The 20,413-nt window shown below is 39.0% G+C and overlaps 1 protein-coding gene across 2 annotated transcripts in view; it reads left to right on the forward strand.

Annotated features, from left to right (window-relative positions):
• Window positions 1-20,413, forward strand: part of GMDS (GDP-mannose 4,6-dehydratase) — a 577,786-nt gene that overhangs the window by 295,863 nt on the left and 261,510 nt on the right. The gene's annotated exons all lie outside the window — the stretch shown is intronic.

Genomic DNA, 20,413 nt, shown 5'->3' on the forward strand with positions numbered 1-20,413 from the left:
CCACTCCCCTTAACAGTTTATGTATACTTAGGAGCTTTTCAGTGAACTGTACAATGAAACTCTTCTGTGGTCACATACATTTGTTTATATGGATTTGTTACAGTTTAATTATTTGTGTATAGTATTTCATAAATATTTCAAGATGGGGGAAGAAGTTATATGTTGAGATTTTCTGGTGTTTTAATTTTGCAATTTTGAATAATTGTGTACACACTGTAGCTGCTTAGAATAGCCAGCTTATATATAAGTCAGTAGCTGCATTACTCATATCCAGACGTGATTCTTCAGTTCATTTTAAGTAACTTTCACAAAGGTAGGCAAACAGTTGGTCTCTGCAAGTTTTGGTGGTGTTGGTATTAAAAAGTCCTTTTTATAAGAAAAATAATAATTTTACATTAAAGTTTTTTGATCACAATACTGTATGTTAAAGTAGATTTAACATGAATAAACTTCTGCCCATTCCAAAGATACACAAGATCATTTTTACAGAAAAAATACAGCTGCATTCAGATGCCTAATATGGATTGTTGCAGCACTTTTGTTTCCTCTCTACACGCAAGAAATGTTTTACATAACCTAATATTAATATAATCTTTTCTGTGAATTTTCACATGAATGTTGATGAATATTGGTATCAATTTAAACATTCCTCTGCAATGTTTATAGCCAGAGCACAGCACCAGTGAGCAAATTACTACAAAATCTGGAAGATGAATCTGATTGTAAATAAAAGTCAATTTTCAAAGTCTAGGGCATAGAGCAGAAGCTCAAGTCTGGAATCCTGCCTGGCACCAGCTTTTCCTGGCAGATATGGAGGTGGATCAGCTAACGTATACTCTGTAATCAAAGGAAGCCACTACATATACTTCCCACTCTGACACAGGCTGCTGAGCATGATTCCCTGATCAAGAGAATGGTGCTGTGGTCTTGTCCACATTGCTGCGGGACAAAGCGATCCATCAATTCTTTTGTCTTCTTTCCTATTGCTTCCTTTAAGCTTGGCTGTAGGGCTGAGACAAGTTATCCAAAGTGAGTGAAGCATGAGATGGAAACCAGCAGCATAAATAATAAGAAATAACTTAGGGGTTTTTTGCCATTCTTTCTGTTAAGTTTTAGTAGAAATGCAGGAAATGAATTTGTTTAATAGAAGATCTTAACTAACACAATCCCTTTAGAAGTCAAATTATGGATGGCTTTTACTATCGAAACTAAAATGACCCAGTTTCCTTGCAGCCCATTTTTTAGAAAATGAGGGTATGGAAGTTTAAACAAGGATTTCTGGCACTGCTCACAGAAAGTCAGCCTTGGAGAATGAAGTCCTCTGTGCACAGATATGCACAGACCATATCGCTGAAACATTCCCCATGTTATCTATCAGTGTACCCACAGCTTGAATTAGGATAAACTTATCTAGGGATAATAAGACATGATTTCAGTATCCCATGTCCATTCATTTCTGGCCTCTTGAGGCTTTCAACCAGGTTGACACTTGGTTGTGGCATGCCCTGGACAAAAAACAGCTATTTAGATCCTCATCCGGTGGAAGCTCATGTTAAACAAGTGTATAGTCCCAGTGAGACTTCTCACTTGCTTGAAGTTTTACTCTGCCTAAGTGTCCTGCTGGGTGAGGGCCCAAATTCACATACTCTTTTGAGCAGTTCCTAGGTAGTAAAACTTCTAATTGCCATCTTTCTGAAGCAGATTTATAAGTGGCACACCAGCCACCATCTTGTTTCTGCCTTTTTCTGTCTGTCTTTTTCTGTCTGTCTTTTCCTGCCTCTGTTGCTGCCATGTTACGTAACAAAAACATTCCTCTCAAAAGATGTTCATTATGTCATGACCAGTTCCTTTAGCCACTCAACACACGGTATCACTTTTAAAGCTGACCCACTCCTGCACCCTTTTTGATGTATATAGAGACTTAAAGCTGTTTGGGACGCACGCACGCACACATACACACACGTGCGGGCGCGCGCGCACGCACACACACACACACTTTAGTGTTATTTTGATAAGTTTTTTTTCCCCCTAGCACTTCAGAAATACCAGGCATGCAAAGTCCGACTTTCCCCGTTTTTGCTGGAGGACTTTTTGAGATGGTCACAGAGGTGTTATTGAGATCTTATCAGAATAGGGCATCAAATCTTTAACAAAACTTCCTTTTTGACAAGGGTTCAGTAGGCTTTGGAGTTTCATAAGTGTCAACACATAAAACGTGAAACACTCAAAATCCTTTACTTTTTCAGCTTCTCAGCTTTCACTCTCTTTTCTTTAGTAATATAAAATGACTGTGAATTCTCCCCTTTCCATAGCATTTTTCTAGTGAAACAAGACCTGAATTTCAAATGTTAAAAGCAAGTATGTGGGGCATGGGGAGTAGGGTTTGAATTTTTTTTAATTGTTTGTTTTTAGCAAAAGCATTTCAAAGAAAAAAGAATGCAGGGTTTTTTTTAACTTGCACATGAAGACCAGGCATTTATTTAAGTGTGCATACAACTGTAGCTGATCAGAGATAACTGATCTAAAGTGGTATTCAAGAAAAAATTGTCAAGTCGTCTGTCCAACAGAATTTGAAATAAACAAAACAAAAGTAAAACAGGCAAACTTGACAGACTTTTAAGAGAGTAAGTCTATCCGTAAAAAAAATAAGCCTTTATAGTTCAGCAGATTGAATTTATTATTTAATGGTTCAGATTATTATGGTTCAGATTATTATGTTTGTTGCTTTATTTAGATGAATAGTTTGGCTCTCATTGCCTTCATTCTCTTTGCACAGAAGACTTGGCACATAGCATGCCTTCCATGATACCATTTAAATAGGGAAGACCTGCTAGAGGACATCCACCTAAGGTGGACTAGCAGACAATAGAACATCCTCTTCACTGAAAGCTGTTCATCAGGAAAGCATCAGTCCTGCTTCTCTGTAGTTAGCTGAATGCAGATGAGAGCCATGATTAACTCTAATGAGTGAACAGGGATCTATTGTTTTCTTAGAGATAAGACATGGGCTTCCTTTGCTGGCACTTTCAACTAATTCGGTCTTCGCTTGTTAAACTTGTTGTTATATTATTTGTCAGGGTTTTTTTGTTTTGTATTTTTAAGTGAATTCTTTCTCCTAAATCTCTAAGGCACATGGACTTTTTCGTGTTGCAGATTGTCTGAACTGTTTGTCATTTGGGCCATAGAAGTCTGGAGGTCCTTTACTCCCATCACGTGTTCTGCATCCAACAGTGCTTTTTCTGTTCAGTGCTTGCCCTCCTCCCCAAAGCTGAAATAAATCAAAGTTGGTTGAGACTCAGTCGCAATAAATCAAGACCTGTCCAAAGCTGGAGCCTGCCCAGTCAAAATGTCATAGCTTGGCTTTCACTGAGGATTAATTAAAGGCCTGATATAAAGCCCAGATGTGCTTCAGGAGAGTAGCAAAATGCCTGGTGGTGGCTATACTAAAAACCAAGTCTCCCCATGAATCTGCCCACCCAAGAACATGGAGGAGGATCAGGCTGAAAGGGAGGAAGAAAAAGGAGCAGACTGAATCAGGCATGTTCTTAAGATTTTTATGGAGTAAAATGCAAGATTTTTGGTAAAATTGTTAAAACAAGGCAAGCTCTATGTTATAGCACCTCTGGAAAAAACAATAAAAGTGTGTGTGTGTGTGTGTGTGTGTGTGTGTGTAATTCTAGCAGCAGCAGTGAACATAATTGTTAAAATGTTCTACATTAATCAAGGGGTGAGAGAAAACTAACACAGTGAATGAACTTTTGCACTTTTTATGCTAAAAAAAAGCATGCCCAGTGACTGAGTTTGCTCTATGCCTGTTTTGCATTAAATTCTTGAAAGTCATAGTGACTAAAATAATTTAGCTGAAGATTCCTGAAACTCTGATAGGGAGGGATATGAAAAAATATTTGAGTTAAAGGCTGACATTTTTCAGTGCAATCCTCCCAGAATTCTAGCATCAGCTCCAGACGAGTGACTATCGGACTCAATAGCATGCCTGAAAAAGACACCTTTTTAAGTTCTTTTTCTTTAAATGAAATGCATTATGATTGACGCATGGTATATGGCAGGGTTCATTTTATTTCTTGGTATAGGGACCTGATAGGCTCCTGAGATAAAGTACATATGAATATAATAAAAGAAAATCAGATTTGCAAACTGAACTGTTTGTGCGAGCCATTTGCATGAATATGATTATGCTGAAAGCAGAGAGAGGTGGTTTAACCATGTTAGTCTGAAGTCAGTCAAAAGGCAGGATAGATACGTACCTTTACAGATTAACTAAATAAGATATATAGAGAGAACACAAGCTTTCATGAACCAAAATTCACTTCATCAGCATCCGCTCAGACTTTGGTTGAACTTTTGTTCATTGGATGCTGGCAAAGTGAACTTAAGTTCATGAAAACTTGTGTGCTCACTCTTTATTATATATCTTATTTAGTTAGTCTGTAAAGGTACATGTCTACCCTGCCTTATAAAGAAAGCTCCATAATGGTAATGCTTAGAATGTTACATTCCTAAATGAACAATGTACATTTTATCTGCTTGGGTAAAATGTGATATAAAACAGAATTACATACTGAACAAAACTAAGCAGTTATTGTGACATGATACAAGACCCTGCACAATATAGTCCTGGACTTTTGAAGTTGGGGTAGTGATGATGTGCTATTTGCTCCCCACCTCTTTCTGTGAGGTTTCTAAACTGTGATAGTATTAGATGTTCACAGGTGTGGAGGGTTATTTTAGTGACCTAATGCTTAGTTACCAGCAGTTCTATGTTCCCATTTAAGAAGTGCCCAGCTTTCTCCCAGCCCTGGCTAATTGAACACTGTCTCTCAGACATTAGAGCTTAAACCCACATCTTCAAAATATGAGACTCAGAGATACTGCAGTGCATTGTTCAGAGCAGAACAAAACAACTTTTTAAAATACGTGAATGTGAATAATTCAGTGGCAGACCTCTCAGTCCTGTGCTTGTGTCTGGACCCTGTATCAGGTATATGGTAAATGTGTGTCCTTGTGCCATTTTGGTGAACCCAGATGTTCCTGATCCTTAACATTATGTATTTGTACCACGGCTACAGAGAAATTGGCCAGCATGGTGAGGGTTGGCTCTGATGCATGTATCCTGTGAACCAGGAGTCCTACATTGCCACATGAGGATTCCATGGGGCAGACCTGGGCTTGTGCAGCTCTGCTGTAGCCTTAGAAAAAAGTGTTTTACATCATCTTGGGTAGTATGAGCTGCTGCTTCTATTGAATCTCCCATCTGTGCCTTACTCCAGCCACCATCTTGTTTCAGCCTTTGTCTTAGTCCTATATTCCTTCTGTCTTTTTCTGCCTTTATTGCTGTTAAATTGCATTATGGAGAAATTTGCCTCATCACCTAATTCCCCTTTACACCTCACTCCTTTTCATAACATTTTCTCCTTTCTCCTCCTTCTCCCCAGTAATCTCTCCATGTGCTCCCTGGGGACCCTGGGTGCACATTTGCCCTGTCTCTCTCCCTCTCTGATGGTTAAACCTTCAGGGCTAGAAGAATGGTTACCATGCGTTGGCTAAGCAATGCATACTGTTACTACTGTTGTTGTTATTACTACTAACAGGTGCTAGGGGAGGAAGGGGTTGCTAAGTGCAGGTGAGGATATTACTAATACCTTTTTCTGACACAGGAACAAGCACCGAGGAAGGTTTCCACCTCATTGCTTATGTGTATTGGTGGGAAAGAGACTTCCCCATGAAGCACCTCTGCAGCAAAGAGAAGGAACGAATTAGATCCAAAGCATATTTTTTTTAGCAGACAAGGTTCTTTAGGTAAATCTGATATCTTGTATTAGACCAACTCAAATAGTTGGAAAAATTCTTCTTAGCAAGCTTTCAGGTTTAAAAACTCTTCATCAGGCTGAAGAAGCATCTTTGTCAGGCTGAGCATTTCTCAGCCTGACAAAGGGTTTTTAAACCCGAAAGCTTGCTAAGAAGAATTTTTCCAACTATTTGAGTTGGTCCACTAAAAGATATCAGATTTACCCAAAGAACCATGTGTGCCTGACCTACACCCCTGTATTTGTTTTAGAAAAACTTTAATGCAAAAAAGGGCAGATGAAAAAACTTTGGAGCTATTGCTTATATCAAATGATGGATCTATTTTAAGGAGCACCCAAGTAGACCATTATAATATATCTGAAAGATGGTTAATGAAGGCATGCTTTCTGTCTAAGAATGCAGCACTGTTTTGCCTCCACCTCCTGTGTTTAGGTGTTGCCATATGCATGCAGTTTGGGGCAGCATAATTTCTGGAGAAAAGTCTAGAAAAGGGAAGACTGTAGCAGAGAGTCTGGATTTACTGTCTGACTGGTTGGTGTCACATGTAACATATATTATATATATGATACTTCAGAGTTTTATACTTTGCAGAAACATGCAAGTTTTTACCACTGTGGTGAAGGCCCCTCTTTACTACCATATCATTTTCAATTAATAACTTGCCCATAAAATTTCACTGTGGGTCTAAAGTTAGTAAAAGCCATCAAAACCTGGGACCATTTTTACAATTTTTGTTTTTAATAACCTTGCACAAAGATCAGTCTTGAAGTCAGGCTTGTGAAGTACTGAGGAGGTTTTGTGCTAAAATTAAAGCCTTGCTGTAGTTTTGAGTCTATGCAGGTTATTAGCTCCAAATGTGAACCAAGTTCTTCGTGTGTGTGTGTGTGTGTGTGTGTGTGTGTGTGTGTGTCCATGTGCGCATGTGTGCAGGAAAAAAAAGATGTAAAACAGTTAAGTGTTTAGAATTTGACAATTAGCTACTGTACATGCTCAGGAGCCTTTTCCCCCCACATAATGTTTTCTTTTTCTCCTGGGTGGTCCATAGCATCCCTTTTGGTTTTCCCAAGAACCCCCTTCCCCTTTTTCTCAGTCTTTATTCTCTCTGTGTTGAGGCCCTGCCTTCACAGCCACTATCCTTCCTGTCAGAGAAGGCTGACTAAGACTCCTCTGGGAGCCAGGCAGTGATGTACTTTGTTTTATATGAAAGAACCAAGTAGAGATGAGTTATACCAGAGATTAGACCTGAGGAAAATGTTTGTGTGGGGAAACAATGCTGAATCCCAAGCTGTCAAAGTTGTGCTTAGTGTAAGAGTACATGCAATATGCCCTGCCTGTTGCAGCACACAAGCATCTATGCTCCCTCTTCCCCTTTGATTGTCAGACTGCCCTATAGACAAGACATTGTCCAGCTAAGTTGTGTCATTCTGTATTTTCCTCCTATGTGGATGGTTGTGGGAAAGGTGACAGTGGGTGCGTCTACACAAAATGTGTACTGCAGTTGCCTAATTAGCTCTGCAGTGAAGTCTCAGTGTTTACACATTTGCAGACTTATTAGGCCATAATAAACTTGTAAACACAAGTACTATCCTATGGCAGCGTTATTTCATGTGCCACAAGGCTTGTGTAAATGCTGACGGGGCTGTCTGGGGCACTTTTTTGCACCGGTCCTGGAAGCACTGTAATACCAGGTCAATGCATGGAGTGGATGGAGCACGCTCCGCTTCCACCACCCAATACCAAAAAGAATCTGCTCAATATAGAGCTCCTATGGAGGACATATCAGAGACAATTAACCTGGGGAGCTGGCCTATATGGTCACGCTGCTTCCCCTAGTGCAGGGGTTGCTTCAGTGTGGGGGCTGCCTGCTGGCTAACCCCATGCTGGAGCACCCTTGTGCCCCAGCCATCCCCTATGCAGCATGTTGAGCAGGGTTGGAGCAGACCCAGGCTGTTAGGTGCCATGTTTAGATGTGCACCTGGGAGCAATAAACTCCAGCGTGAACTGTGTTTGGAGTTTATTCAGTCGCATTAATAGCAAGTGTAGATGCACCCACTGATAGGTACTGCTGTGCTGAAACTCAGTGATCTTTGTTCCTAGTAGCTTGGGAAATGTTTTCTTGTATTCTTCACCGGGGCTTCCAATTCCACTAAATATTTCCTTTAGCAGGGTACCCTATTCACAGCAGTAGAATTATGCTCATTCACACCAGCTGAGGAAATGCCCCTGTACGCAAATGCAAAGGTGTTACATGGTAGATGAGCTTCCTGTGATAACACTTAGGGATTGCATGAATCTTCTTTTGAAGAGCTTGGGTCTGTGAGAGACAGTGAAAGCAAGTAGCCAGGCAGGACAATTGATTTATCTTGATGGTGAATCATTACAATTAGTAGGAGCTTTGACTTAGGCCTTGCCTGAACTGGAAAGTTGCACTGTTTCAGCCATCCTTGGTATAGTCAAAGCAGGACCAGTCCTCCCTTGTCCCTCTTCCATGTAGAGGCAGCTTTAGCAGTATTCAGGTGTTTCGTACTGATATAGGTATTTCTGTTTAGAGAGGAAGAATATCAAAGCATAGGCCGAGCTTTAAGGAAGGCATATTATAGATGGCAGGCTATGGGCATATAAAATGTCCAGATTACCCAGGAATCTTTAGCACAACTGAAAGCATCCTCCTCAGTCTCAGTACAGTGTCTTGACCACATATTGTCCACCAAAAAGTATATACTTACAGTTCTCGTTGATTTGATAAATTTGCCTTGGTGGCCCTTTTCCCTTAGTTTAATGATAGAATAAGTATCATAATACCTGTCTGCAGTTCAGTGATTTTGGAGAGCCTAGAAAACTCCTGTGGTGTGGGACTTGCTCATTATCTTAACTATTCTGCGCTTTGAATACCTGAAAGCTTAAGGCTGCCTATACATGTGATCAGAGGTGGAGGGGAGGGGCCGTTTTAATTACAGCAGTTCCTGGACAGCCATTCTAATTAAAACTGCTCACCGTCACACGTAGAAGCGTATTTCAGAATGGCTGTGGGGGCACTTTAACTAAAGCTCACCATTTTGAAATGCAGGGGGGGCTTAATACATGTGACAGTGAGGTGACACGAGCGTTCCAATTAGAATGCGAAGCAGACTTGATTCTTTAATTAATCAAGCCTACTCTAATTAGAAAGTGAATGAACACATCTGTAGGCAGCCTAAATTCCTATATTTGTTAGTATTCTTAAAAGTGTTATTTACTTCTGTGTTCTTTGCATCAAAATGTTCCCAGTGCACCAAAGTATTTCAGTGGGAGAGCGATACACTTTGCTAATTCTTTTTTTTAAAAAGCTTAAAGAAGTTGGCCATAAAACTGGAAGTCTCAGGAAATGGTATTTCCAAGGGTTTGTTTGCCATAGAAGAGGATAATATTGGTGTAGCTTACAGAATATTCATAACTTTGGTAATTAAGGAATTAATGCCTTTGAAAGAATTTCAATGTATTGTAATCAAACAATCACTTAGCCTCTGATACTTCTGAACTTTTCACATGTAAGACTTTACACTGTACTTGCTTAATATGATTATAAAATATTCCTCAGTCCAGTTTCCTGGAATCATACAAGCAGTCTTTTCTTCTCCACATGTGTTCCTGGTTTACAGCCTGACTTGGAAGGAAGCTATGTTTGTGAACCTTTGTTTCTCTGCACAGCAAAGTCCAGTGCCAATGTATTTCTTATTTATTTTTTTAATGTTTGTGCTCTGTGTCAGTCCCATGTACATTTTGCTGAAATGTCCTCATAGAGTTTTACATAACTGGATGCAGTTTGGTACAAATACTCATTGCCTCAGTATCAAAATTATAATAGTGTGCGGTGTTTTCACAGTTTTGCTTTTAATCTCTACATGCAAGATAGAAAATGTTGTCTTGTTTTCATTCTCCAGTTACTTACCTTTTTGTTGGAGTTTGGTCAAAACCAAAACCCTGTGTCTGACCACGTCTGTTTCTGAACCAGTTCAGATCTGGACTGAATCTTTATTGTTGACCCATCTCTCTAATGGGACCAAAACCAGCTGTGGGAGTCTTACTGTACCATCATCTTCAGATCCTTGCCTGTCTATTAAACCTTTAAAACTGCTTTATACTGGGAATAATACACTTTTTAACTTAAATATATGTAAGGTTTTAAGTTTTGCAAAGTATTGGTTAAATACAATTGCAAGGATTCTGCTGATATTTTCATGGGATGGATATATTTGAAAAAACAAAGTAGGCAGAAAATTTTGGATGTTCTGTTGCCACTGCTTACCCTTGCCTTTAAAATGTGCACTGTTCCATACACATACTCTAAATGATCCTTCATATATCATCACTTACTACAGTACTTCATTCATGTACGTGTTGTTTCTTGTGTGTGCGCAAAAGGTCAACTATTCAAAATTTAACATCTGAACACTTGGATTTTTGAGCAACTTGACACTCCTTTGAAATTGGCATTATTTAATGATCTAATTCATCGTTGAGGTAAAGTAACCCATTCCAATTGTAGACCTAGTTTTCTAACACCTTTCAATTGATTGCACATGCTCATAAAATCAGGATGTTATCATACAGATCAGATGGTCTAAGCATTGCACCTGAGAACGCCAGCATGATTGTCTTGTAGGAACTACAGAGTGTTAAGTGGTTAAGATTGCTACAAGCAAAGTATAGAATTCAGTCACTAAATTTATATTAGTTCTATGTACCAGGTTACAAAAAAATGAAAGTTTAAAGTTTGCCCTTGGCATTGTTTAAGCTCATTCTTTACAAACCCCTTTAAAATGCGCACTAGGCTTTGAACATTTTTAGAGCCAAAGAGTGTCAATATAGAACTACAAATATAGTGTTTTAAATTTGTTCTCTTAACTTCTGAGATCTAGATGGGTAGTTAGTTGTCCTTGTAATAATGTTCTTGTGACTTGAGGTCTGGCAGCAATATGAGGATGGTAAGTTGAAAGAACAAAGGGAAGTGTGCTCATACATTTTATTTGTTAGTGATTTTTTTAATAGAAGCTGAAACCTTTTCATTATATTAAATGCATTAAGTAATTTATCATGGGAAAAGGATGAACATGTATGGATTAGAAAAATATGTAAGTAGATATGTTAACTTTGTATGAATATAGTAGCCTGGGTCAAAATGGGTGTTAAAAAATTTTACACAGTGCTGCTTGTTCACAGCATTAGTGTGTTTCAGTATTTCCATTGCTAGAGTATAATTTCATAAGTTAAAAAAAAATGCCCAGGGCTTCAGCATGGTGTACAAGGTCTGAACTCAAGAGTGATTTTTTATTTAATACTAAATTTTAGTTGATTTATTATATACAGTTTGTAAACCACTCAAATTTTTCAGGACAAAAGTCACTGTGTATGTGAATTATCATCATGGTTGTTTATTGTTAAACTCTGGGAGTAACACACACATACACACACCCCCAACACCATCTTGTCTCTGATATGGTTCAGAAACAACTTAACATCTTTAAATTTTATCGTTAAAAATTAAATTCTAAAAAAGAAAACTCACAAGAGTTTGCAGGCATTAGCCCATATGGAGCATTACTATTTTAACCTAGAAAAATGTAAAATGTATGTTCATGATTTCTGGGTTGTGTACAAGCTGTGCTCAGTGCAGTTCAATAAGAGGAGGGAGCAAAAGTAACTGGTTTCTACCATTCGGTAGAAATTGCCCCTCATCCTCAGAGGTGCTTCATCTTAAACAGTTGCCTGTGGGCACTTGTACATGTGATGGGGGTTAAGTCTTCTGTGTCCCCTAAATTGAAACGGTGGGTTACGAATTGAAACGTGCTGTTTCAATTTAGGGATTTTATTTTTCCGTCATTTTACAGTGAGGGGCCCGATACTTTATTTTTCATTTTGGTGGTGCCTGCGCACAGACTGGGGGTGATTTGCTGGTGGGGTGAGCGGCTCCTGATCTGCGGGGGGCCCTGGTCCTTCCCTCCTTAGTGGTGGTGCCCCCTGGGGAAGAGTTGGATCGGTCTGGGTGCTGCCTCTGAGCCTCTCCCATGGCTGGAGGACAAGTTGATCAGTAACTGCAATGCATCATTGCAAACTAAACTACATCAGAATGTAGTTTACTTTGCAACGATGCAAACTCATCTAAACCCCCCAAAACTAATGCACGTGTAATATGTGACACCATTAAACCACACAAAGTGACATTTTTGTCACGTGTGCATCGTGACATCGTCACATGTACAAGCGCCCTGTGATGCTGTTGGGTCACTTTATTCTCTGCAGCATGGTGGGATACAAAGATCCACCTTTTTTCTTTGGGTGTTCTCCCTTTTCCAGAAGCCATGGTGGTGGCACACATGCTGCTCTGATTGTCTGCTTTCAGGGTTATTGCTTCACTTCTAAGACTATTAAAATTAATAAGAAAATGCTATGTCCTTTGACTTCAACCATCCCTCATTGGAATTTTACTTTATGTGTTTATTATATATAAATCACTTTATTTAATTAGATACTGATTCTTTTTCAGTTTATGCAAATATTTACAGCTAAAAAATCCTTAACGTAAACATTTCAGGTTATGATTTTTAGCTTCAGCCTTCCTTTGTACACACAAACACGCACATATGCACACATACCTGTGCCTGCAGTTGCGAGGATGAAAAATCAGAGTGCATATAGAAGTGATAAACTTGCATGCAACTGCTGGATATCCCCCCTCTCCTAATTAGTCTTGAAGGGAAAAGTTCTCATGCCCGCCTTTGAATACTTAATATGTAAAATGTGGATGCTTACAAATGGAAACTCAGTAAAGATGTAGTTGAAACTTTGCACCTTAATATAAATCAAGGATGAGTGGGGGCAATTATATCGTTTGATCTGGATTTATCTATTTTATTCATGCTATTTTAAATTATTTTTTGGATTCCTCACCTTCCAATGATGTTGGCAGAGTAGCCAAGCGGTGGAGTGCAGAAGCTGTACTAATACAGGATCAAATTCCTACATGCAACATGCCAGCTAAACGAGTGTGTTCCTGAATAAGAAGTAATGTGTTGCATTTTTTTTGGAACAGATCCTAGTTAGGACCTGATTCAGTTCAGTAGGAGTTACAAGTACATTACTCCACCGAAAATCCATGCCTTAAGGGACGGGTTTTAATTTCCCTGTTTCTCTGTCTGCCTTGGTAACCCAGAAAGGAACACCTAGATGCTGAATATGTTCCAGCAACAGTGTTTTATAAAGATTGGCATATAAAGAACACTGTGTCAGCCAGTACAGAGTGTGTGACTCTATTGTCATTGCCTTTGCAGGAAGTGACTCTCCCAGAGCCAGAGTTGGGGTTGGGAGGAATGATAAATAACGCCAAGTACCAGAGTGCTGGAAAATCTGATTTCTCCCATCACTAAGTTCCTAATATGAGTCACAGTTGTAGGCGGGGGTGGAGAGGAAGGCAGGCACTGCTTGGCAAAAGAGAGGAAGGACAGGCAAACTGGTCACCCTACTTTATAAAGCTCCCACAAACAGTCAGACTTCGGGGGAGGGAATTGGCACAAAGTGCCAGCATTTCTGGCATTTTGGCTCAACAAACGTGTTTCAGAAACCTTTAATGCCTGAACAAATGTGTAATATAAAAGTTTATTTTTAAGATGTCCCAGGCACAAACGCAGTGCTAAAGATAAGAAGTTAATAATACTAGGGAAATATTTTGTCCCTATTAGTCCCAATTCATTTCTGCATTCAGTTTAGGGTTACCATATTTTCAGTTTCAAAAAAGAGGACATATATTGAGGAGGGGGAGGGTAATATGATGGGGGCGGAGTGATGTGCCTGTGCCCTGCCCCTGCCTCCCAAGCCACAGCCCGCCCTGCCCTGCTGCTGCCCCTCATTCCCGACCCACAGTTCCCCGCCCCGCAAGACCATGTTGGTACCCCTCACTCCCAGCTGCTGCACACCTGCAAACACAGGCACCGGCCCCGGTGCTGTCGGCCCAGCCACACAGCTCCCTGCTGCCCACAAAAGGCCCTCCTGCCCCCTTGCTCTGCTGGTGAGGCAGGCACCTCCCCTACCCTGCTGCAGCCCCAGTGCCCAGACAGCTTTCCCCAGTGCCAGCAGGTATCCACTCCCTCCACACACCTCTGCTACACACACATGCACACCCTCCCCACCCCTGGACAGTCCCCAAGCCCTGGCCTTCCAATCCCTGCCCCCACATAGACTTACCTGTCTTCAGCTCCCAACTCTGCTCCCACCACTCTTCCTGACTGCATGCTGGCCGTGTGTGTGCATAAGCAGAGCTCATAATGCCCCTGCCTCCAGTCGTCCTTCCCTCGCTCCCTTCAGCTCCAAGTGGCTCCTTGCTAGGTCAAGCCGAAAAGTGTTGGGAAAAACTTTGATTCTGAGCAGAGCAAAATCTCAGACATTTGTGGATATTTTAAAAAAGCACCCGGACAAAGATGGGAGGAGCCAAAAAGAGTCCATGACTTTGCTTGTAGTCAGGTAGGAGTACTGGTCCAGTATGCTGCAAATTTTCCATGAGATCCTGGGTGAATAAGTTAACCTCTGTCCTCCTCAATTTTCTCATCTGTAAAATGAAGGGAATATGGCACGTCACCGGTATGGTGTGAAGCTAAATTCATTAAGAATCACAGATCAGCTTGATGCAATCAGTAGAAAGTGTTATCATAGACAGAATCTAGTGTCATATAAGAGGAAACAGAAGCATTTGCATGTGTTATAGGTATGAAACTAGATCATGTATTCATTACAAGAAGAGAAAATTTCTTACAATCGGGGCCTCTGAGGTAGATAACAATGAACTGGCTCCTATGCTTCAGGAACATGAGGTTTAACTATTTAACTGAACTATTGGAAAAAATACACTTGGGCTTCCATTTCACAGTCAACCATTTAAAGATCTCCCATGTAGCCATACAGCATTTCTTTCATTGAAACAGTCCTAAAATCAGATTAGAGCATGTGTGAGGGAAATATTATTGTAATAAGTTATGGTATTAGCGTTTATAAAGTTAATCAATAATGTTCCCAAAAACAGGGTAGACCATGATTTCTTTTGATTTCAGTGGCAAGGGTTTTGGCAGCAAGGATAAAAAGGCATGTTTATTTTTTTCTCTAGGTATCTGCTGATTAGTTAATTAAATATTTTCATCAGTCAGTGTGACCTCTGTATTTGGGCTGCATATTGGTTTACACTGGATTTCCCAAAACAGTGACTTTGTCCAAAGATGACTTCAGTTAACAGAAACAGAATTTGTCTTATCCACTTGGTTTCTTATCAAGTTTGGTAGCCTACATCCTCTGAAACCTGTATCTTTGGCAGGGCTAAACTGGCCCTGCTAGCTCAAAGGTTCCTGCTTTGTTAAAAGGTTCACAGCGGGTCAGGTATTTTTCAGTATATTTTTAAAGGCTTGGTTCAGCTAATTTAATTTCTGTTCATTAATTCCTCCCCCCACGCCCCCTTCAAAATAAACGGCCCTTCACACGAATCCAATTTAACTTCAATATACCTTATTCACACTGCCTTTTATTGCAAGCCACAGTTCAGCCAGCTGTAAGATTGCCCAGCTGCCTCAGGTTTCCCAATTTAGCACTGGAAATGATTTCAGCATGGCTAAAACTTTTCACTGGCCAATTTGGAAACAGGATTTGATTTGTGAAAATGTCACAAAATGGCCACTGGGAAAAAAAAAAAAGCAGCAACCCAAACAAACAAAGAAGGCGGGAGCTGGGGAGCGCTGGGTTCTTTTCTGACTAGGATGAGGGGATGCGGATGGGTTATACAGCAGGAGGAGCTGAGGAATTAATTCTTAGCCTTGCACTTTTGCCACCCTCTGAGGGACTTCTCTTCTTGGCCTGGGCTTAATTGCAGCACTGATATAAACAAGGGGTTTAGTGTGAAACTCTGTACAGGCAGCTGGAGGTGAACTGGCAGTGAAGACCAGGATTGAGTTAAGCACTGAGGCAAAATAGCATGGTTTTAGCTGGGAGCAATAGTAGGAAGGGGGGGAAAAAAAGATTTGCAGCTGTGTGGTGAGAATGCGTGTCCAATCGATGAAGCCTAAGGCATCAAATGTTCATATTTACGTGGCCAAGGGTAAAAAATAGTAACACTTCCATCTCTTAAACACCATTGAACTTGAAGCTGCTTCAGTTTATACCAAGCATCTAGCTGTGAGATCTGAGTTGCGTTTTACAGTGTCCATGTGTGCGTAGCTCAACAAAGGGTTGATTAAGTATGGATTTATTGTTGCACTTTTATAGAAAACCTTAGCGTGGCTTAAAGTTTATAGAGACAGACATGTTAATGAAACCTGTTGGCAAACCTAGAATTCCAAAATAGGCAACAGTCAGAAAGTCTGAACTTAAAGCTAAGAAGAAAAATGTGAATATACAGTGGAATTATGTAAATGCATTCTGTGATTTTGCATATAAATTGCAATAATTGGGGAGCAGAGTTCAGGACTGATTCATTCAGTTAATATTTTGCTTTTCCCAGGGCTTATTTTAATATCTAGGACTAAGGATTTTTTCTGATTGCTCCCAGTGAGGTTCTTTTTTCTTGTATATATAATTTGGTTATGTAGACTTTTAAAATGAACATATGTATTGTTATTGTTTCAACTCTTGTAAATTGAAGGTGATGAGAGATCAACATATTTGTCTGTCTTTCTAGTTAGAAAGATAGATAGGCAAACAATATTGTGATAGCCATGTTGAAAATATATTTTTTACTTTACTAGTTGATGAATAATTTATATCAGTGCTGTGTTATGGTTTCCAGTTTTCCCCATAGTCATTTTTTTAAACAACCAAAGCCATGTACATAAGGAACTTTCACAAGAATGAAAGTACTAATTCAATAGATCTCGTTATTATTTTATGTGAAAATCTATTGCAGTTCCAGTATTTTTGCATACAGTGCATTATCTCACAAATGTCACAGTTAGTCCTAGTTTTCATGTTTAGACATTTCTGGTCAATCTTAAAAGCTTAAAATGTTTCCAAATAGCCTTCTATTTGTCTAAATTTTCTGAAGGAAATGGAGAAACTAAAAAATTTAATTGACATAATTAGCATAGGTGAGTCCCAAAATGTGATTTTGTACTGAAGAATGGCTTTGTAAAAATGGGAGTCTATGGTGATGGCTATTCATTGATTTCCATGTGTATATCCACTTTATACAAATTTTAACGACCATTCTCATAACTGCCAGTTCATCAGATTCCTCAGGGATCTGAAAATCTAGCTATGTTCTTTTTTTGCCTCAAGCGTTAATCAGTAATACAGGTACTGCTCCTGGGTTTAACTGAGGATTTTACTGCGCTGGTGTGAAGCTCAGTTCCATATATTTGCATTTGCTCTGCAGCAGATGAAAAAAAAAAAGAAAGAAGAATGCATACGTGTCAAAAAATAAGGAATTTTGACTCAGAAAACAGAGTAGGTGTATTAAATAACAACATGCCAATTTTATAGCCACTATTCAGTTTGTAATTGTATGCTAAAAATCCAAAAACCTATCACTGAATGAGTAATCAACAAAGCTTTATTTTTTTAAAGTATAAGCAGCCTCTACGTGTAAATTTAATCCATTGACCTGAATTTAGCCCTGCAAAATGAGATAACAGGTTTTAGCATTTTTAAAAATTATAGTTTTTAATTATACAGGTTATCTCATTTGATGATGATTGTTTGTCTTAGCCTTCAATTATTAAGTCATATATCTTTCTGGGTAATAGACTTCAAAAATATGCCAGCATGGAGGGGGAGAGAGAATTAGATTTCAAAGATATATAGTCTGCCATTTGTAGACATTGGTAGGAGTGAAATGGAGCTTCTGAAGGAAGAATTTTTCAGATGAGGAGTATTATCTGGTTTCTAAAAGAAGAGCAAACCCAGAAAATTTTGCTCTCTGACACGAATGATTTAACAGTCTAGTATTTTTATGCTTATTTACACTATAATCTAGCCACGTGTACCCTTTTTCATCTGTCTTGCACCCCCACCTCCACCGCCAAAGGTAGCCCAAATTGAAATAAAATGTCATGCCAGTAAGGTGGTGGCACATTAAATTACTCTTCATGACTTTGGTGCAGCCAGCTAATTAAGCAGGTGCCTAGTTTAAAGCAAATGAATAAGCTTTTAAAGTGGATGGTTCTACTTCCATGCTTAAAGATAAGCATAGACTTAAATTGTTTGTTGAATCAAAGGCTAATAGCCCATTTTAGTCATAACTATGACTTCAAGACAAAAATGGTAATTTTTCTTTTCTTAGGTGTTTTAAGTAAGTTGTTAAAGCCATGGTCTGTCACCCCAGGCATAATTTTAAACACTGGTTTAAGAAGGTCCAGTAGGCTTATCAAAACAAAATAGCCTCAATAAGTTGTGGGCTTTGTATTATTTTCTTCCCATTTTTGTCGTGTGTGTTTGGGAATGAAAATTGCCATTCTGGGCAAGTTTTCAGATGTGGACGCCTAGGTTTTTGTCCTCGGAATCTCAATACACTCAAGGTGCAAGACAGCATAAGTCAAGCACAAGAAGCCTTCTTCATCTTGAATGATAAAGACGCATGGAGAGAAAACATTTTACTGAGCACTTGGCCACTTTTAGTTGATATTGTATGTGCCCCTTCTAAAAAAGTTAAACTCTGAGCATTGATTTATTCAAAAAAATTTCAAGGTGATCTGCATTTTTGAGGAGTAACAGGCAGGTTTTGAGGACATGTTTTCAAAAGTGTTGTTTTTCCCACAAAGAGGCCAGATCCCACAAAGATCTCATCATCTAGGCTCTGTCAGTGGAGCCCATCTAGAAGTGGTCACATGCTAAAAACACTCTTTTAGAGCAGCACAATGATGACAGAAATTAAATAACACATCGTGTTTAAATGCAGACATTAAGTTTTGAAATCTAGGAACAACATGGAAGACTCTGGACTGACATCCTGTATGAACTGTGCTTGTTGCAATATGCTTAAAACATGAGTTCCCTTGCTTTACATAGTTTTGTCACAGCTATGATTCTCATTGAATGCTCTTTTATTTGTTCTGAATAAAGAACATTAAGAATGGTACACAACATTTTTCTCCCAAAAGTGTCCACATAGCTTTGATTACTGTACCTCATACTTGCTTGTGAGAGAATTCTGGGTGTGTGTATTTCAAAATCCTTATGTAGAATATTGTTTAGATATTTAAAGGGTGCTTTTGAGCTATAATCTTTGAATGCAGATCTGAATGTTCCCAAAGAGTGTAAGGGCTTTGGGGCCCAATGTCCCAGTTAGATTTCATGTCTAAATGCCCAGTTCTCATTCCCCAAAAGCTAATTCTTCATTATTTTGTTTGTGATGAGTGAATGGAGGAGGTGTGTGTGACAGAAATGCTAGAACTGGCAAACACCTTACAGGCAAATGGATATTCTTCTATGCCCAAAACTACAAGATATTGGCATTAAAACAGCTTCATACAATTTTGTGTACTTCTCTCCTTCAAACACATACACCCACTCTTTTCTGCTTCAAAAAAAGAAAAGGAAAAAAAGCAAGCCATGTAACGTAATTACATTTATGCCAGAAATGTCATAAATACTGTCTTGGAATGAAAAATAAACTGTAAATGCAGCCTACTAATCTATGTTTAAAATGTACATGATAGTTTGATTTAATTTCCTTTGAATTAAGTAAACCATGTAAGCTTTTTTACAAATAGTTGCTTATGTAGATGAGGCAGATAATGACTAAAAGAGGGTGGGCATAATTGATGAGAATCTGATTAATATGCTTGGTTTTATGCCAGAAGTCATAATAATTCATTGGAGAAAGTGGGATGTGGCACAAATAATCATTTATTTAAAATTAAAGTCTGGTTTAGGCTGCCACAATTAAGTTTACATAGACTATGGAGGTATGCAAACCTAATCTCTCATTACAGTAACCAGACAGTAATACCTTTATATGAGAATTTTTAGTTACTGGAATTGATATCAGCACTAAAATAAATAAGAGAGTTTTTTTGGGAGTGGTGGCTTTTGATTAAACACACAATGATTAATTAGACTGAGCCAGATGATGGGGTGCTGGGGTTTTCTGTTAGATCCCAGAAACTTTAGACCTAAATTGAAGATGTATTTGTGTAAATCTTGGGTTCCTGAGAGCATCTGTCTTTCTTGATATTATTTGTGAGCTGTGAGTGAGTGTGCAAATTTCCTTAAAAATTTTTTTTTTCCATGTCTCTCTCAATCTCTGGACTTTCCCACAGTAAAAGTTATTTATGTCTACACCGGCAATTCCTTTCTTTAATGTCTTCTGATGGAATTATCTAAATTGTATCAGTGAAAGTTGTTACCCTTCACTCACAACTCATGCAAAATCCATGTTGAAGTTGAGCAAAGTTTGAGTGAGCAAAGTGGCCAGAATGGGACCAGTATCCACAACTCATGTTTCCATGCAACACAGGCTGAAATAAAAATATGGAACTTTATCATTAATAAAAATTATAAGGAGAGTTCAATTCTCCCAAGTGCTATGACTACCTTACCCTGTATTTTCCTCTGACAAAGGATTTTGGCTGTGTGCATTTTG

Source organism: Crocodylus porosus, unplaced genomic scaffold, assembly GCF_001723895.1.
Source record: "Crocodylus porosus isolate Cpor-Errol unplaced genomic scaffold, CroPor_comp1, whole genome shotgun sequence".
Lineage (NCBI taxonomy): Eukaryota > Metazoa > Chordata > Crocodylia > Crocodylidae > Crocodylus > Crocodylus porosus.